Source organism: Schistocerca cancellata, chromosome 1, assembly GCF_023864275.1.
Source record: "Schistocerca cancellata isolate TAMUIC-IGC-003103 chromosome 1, iqSchCanc2.1, whole genome shotgun sequence".
Lineage (NCBI taxonomy): Eukaryota > Metazoa > Arthropoda > Insecta > Orthoptera > Acrididae > Schistocerca > Schistocerca cancellata.
This window is the reverse complement of record NC_064626.1, coordinates 1,282,789,626-1,282,793,379: the sequence shown is the minus strand read 5'-3', so window position 1 is coordinate 1,282,793,379 and position 3,754 is coordinate 1,282,789,626. Positions and strand designations below refer to the sequence as shown.

The window sequence follows — 3,754 nt, the reverse complement described above, 5'->3', positions numbered from 1 at the left end:
CGACAGGTGACACGTACGTCAGCATCCTGTCTGATCACCTGCGTCCATTCACGTCCATTGTGCACCCAGACGGTTTTGGGCAATTCCAGCAGGACAATGCGACACCACACACGACCATAATTGCTACAGAGTGGCTCCAGGAACACTCTTCTGAGTTTAAACACTTCCGCTGGCCACCACACTCCACAGATATGAACATTATTGAGCGTATCTGGGATGTTTTGTAACTTGCTGTTCAGAAGAACTCTCCACCCCCTTGTACTCTTTCCGATTTATGGACAGCCCTGCACGATTCATGGTGTCAATTCCTCCCAGCACTACTTCAAATATCAGTCGACTCCGTGCCACGTCGTGTTGCAGCACTTCTGGGTGATCACAGTGGCCCTACACGATAGTAGGCAGGTGTACCAGTTTCTTCAGTGTATTTGCAACATTTAACTGCACTTTCCAGCTACCCCTCTGCACAGAAACCGTCAAAATTTGATATTTGTCGTAGGTATAGGTACGAATAACTATATATGACGGTAGCATCTGTTCCCGAAAGAACAGTTACCATCAATGACCATGCAGCTTTGCTAGAAATGAAATGATAATTAAATGGACACCCTAGCTGCAAGCAGGCGTTGATATACTTCATTGGGGACATGTTGAAAATGTGTGCCCCGACCGGGACTCGAACCCGGGATCTCCTGCTTACATGGCAGACGCTCTATCCATCTGAGCCACCGCGGGCACAGGGGATAGTGCGTCTGCAGGGACTTATCCCTTGCACGCTCCCCATGAGATCCACATTCCCAACATGTCCACAACACTACATTCATAGTGCGCCTAATAGATGTTTGCCCATCATACTCATTACTCGTGGCAGATTAATCTACCAAGTCCCGTACGAGTTCGGGCATAGCGTGTGCGTTCGCACAAGAAGGTCAAAGGCCGGGAACCCATATTTTTAACTATATATGACGGTAGCATCTGTTCCCGAAAGAACAGTTACCGTCAATGACCATGCAGCTTTGCTAGAAATGAAATGATAATTAAATGGACACCCTAGCTGCAAGCAGGCGTTGATACACTTCATTGGGGACATGTTGAAAATGTGTGCCCCGACCGGGACTCGAACCCGGGATCTCCTGCTTACATGGCAGACGCTCTATCCATCTGAGCCACCGCGGGCACAGGGGATAGTGCGTCTGCAGGGACTTATCCCTTGCACGCTCCCCGTGAGATCCACATTCCCATCATGTCCACAACACCACACGGGGAGCGTGCAAGGGATAAGTCCCTGCAGACGCACTATCCCCTGTGCCCGCGGTGTCCATTTAATTATCATTTCATTTATAAGTACGAAGTTTCCAGTACCTTCGTCATAGAAGGCAACAGCCAATGCTTTCCACTCTTTCCCTATGCTGTTCTGCAGCTCGCTGTCTGTGCCAAAATGCTCTCTTGATAGCCAGTGGTTCTTGTGAGCGAATACATGAAAATCAGAGGAAGCTAATCCGGGCTGTAGCCGAGGTGATCAATCACTCCACATTGAAAACACTACAGGATTGTTGTTACTGCGCCTGCAGTATGCGGCCGAGCAATGTAATGAAGAGGGAAACACTTGAGAATTAAGACACGTGGACTGCATAAAGTCAGCGTGAACTCCTCAGTAGATACTTCACGCACGAGGAGTCACTATTTTTCTAGGCATCTTTCCATGCTCACCGTGCACTCAGAACTGAAAAATCCTACGTGACGCAGTGGACGGGCATACTAGAAACACCGTGCAACGCCTCACCGGATTATTTTTACTGTGGTCTTAATTTCGCGCCCGATCGGACCTTACTTTCAGAATAACCCTCATAGCATTCGATTTAACTTTGCCGCGGCTTTGACTAATGTGCTGTAATCGAACCTAATGCATATTAGGAACCCTTCGGTACTGGTCCACTGCTCAAGGTCTCGAGGTCGCGCTCTCGCTTCCCGAGCACGGGGTCCCGGGTTCGATTCCCGGCGGGGGCGGGGATTTTCACCTGCCTCGAGATTACTGGGTGTTTGTGTTGTCCACATCATTTCATCCTCATTCATAAAGGTGGTGTGACTGGACTGAGAAAAAGTTGTGAATTTGTAAGGGCGCTGATAACAGAGCAGTTGAGCGCCCCACAAACCAAACATCATTATCATCACCTTCGGTACTGGTACAGACATCTTCGGAGGTTGAAGAAAAATAACCCTCGTACATTGAAGCAAACAGCCTTTCTCCGTTACATACCGCTGCCATTCAGTATTTGCTAAATATCACCAAAAAATCAAAGTAATTACAGGGAAATCATACCAGCCCCGATCATGACGCTATCGGCGATTTATATACTCTGCCTGAAAAAACAAGTCAAGCACCCAGAACACACAGTCGAGTGTCCAAATGGCCCTGAGCGGTCGCGCGGTTCCACACTGAAGCGCCTAGAACCGCTCGGCCACAGTCGGGTGTCAATTTTTAACTTCGTGCACCTACATGCCAATTGCAGTGCTCTCTGACAGATAGGACGGCCACCAGAACACATTAGTTTTGTTCGTGTTACCTGACCTGGTAGGGTATTTAAGAGGGGTGAACAGCGTCATATGTTGAGTGATCACTGAAGGACTCTGGGATGCAGCATAGTCGTGATAGAAGCCCTATCAGCACTTACAGCAAGTGAGAAGGTCCTCATTGTGGGTCTCCTTTGGTCTATCTGATCGAATCGTGCAATATCCTGGTCTGTGGGCCATTCGAACGTGACACTGGCTCGATGTTGGACTTCAGGGGTACGTGAGGGCAGGTATACTCGGCATCAATGTTCCGATCGACAGTGTCTGACCACCACAAGAGACGAACGTCCTGTTGTGCACCAAACACATCATAACCCCTTCGCATCAACTCCTGCCATCCGAAAACAGGTAAGAGATTCCCTTCACCGTTCCGTGTCATCCCGCACAATCTGTCGAAGCACAGCAGCAGCATCCGGATTAGAGAATTACTGACCCTGCGCAGGCCGGTGTTAACACCAGATCATAGAGGGATACGTCTGGAGTGGTGCAGTGAATGGGAAGCATGGATCGCTGATGAATGGCGTCGAAATGTGATCAGCGATGAATCGCGGTTCTGCATCACCGCGGATGACCATCGTCAGCGGGTATAGCGGCGACCTGGGGAGAGGTCCAGATCTTCCAACGTTTTCGTGGGGCATAGCGGTGCTGCTACTCGCGTCATAGCGTAGGCAGCCAAAGGATACGACCTCAAGTCATCCCTAGTAGTGGCAGAGGGAACACCGACAGCACAATACTACGTCACGGATTATGAGTCCTCATATGTTACCTTTCATGTGACAGTGTCGTGATACCATTTTTCAAAAGGACACTGCTCGTTCACATAAAGCACTTGTCTCCACGAACTGCCTGCGTATTGTTGAGGTACTCCTGCGGCCAGCAAGATCACCAGATCTGTCCCCGATAGACCTTGTGTAGGACCATCTTGGCCATGAACTATGTTCTATTGCCAGTGTCGAAGCTATCAAAGACCAGTTACAACAGTTGTGGACCAGATAGCCTCAGGAGTGGATACAATGGCTTTACGACACCCTCATTTACAGCATCAGTGAATGAATCCATAACAGAGGGTATTCTGTGATGTTTCGGTATTGCAGATGGACAATGTCGATTTCTTGCCACAATATTTCGACCGGCAACCGTTCAGGCGAGAGGGGGTGGAATGTAGTGCTGATAACTGGGCTCGTAC

At 49.2% G+C, this 3,754-nt stretch overlaps 2 non-coding genes across 2 annotated transcripts; both read right to left on the bottom strand.

Annotated features, from left to right (window-relative positions):
• Window positions 1-658: 658 nt before the first annotated feature.
• Window positions 659-733, bottom strand: Trnat-ugu (transfer RNA threonine (anticodon UGU)). Its single transcript has one exon. It is a non-coding gene; the product is annotated as a tRNA-Thr (tRNA).
• Window positions 734-1,099: 366 nt separating this feature from the next.
• Trnat-ugu (transfer RNA threonine (anticodon UGU)) lies at window positions 1,100-1,174 on the bottom strand. Its single transcript has one exon. It is a non-coding gene; the product is annotated as a tRNA-Thr (tRNA).
• Window positions 1,175-3,754: the final 2,580 nt, after the last annotated feature.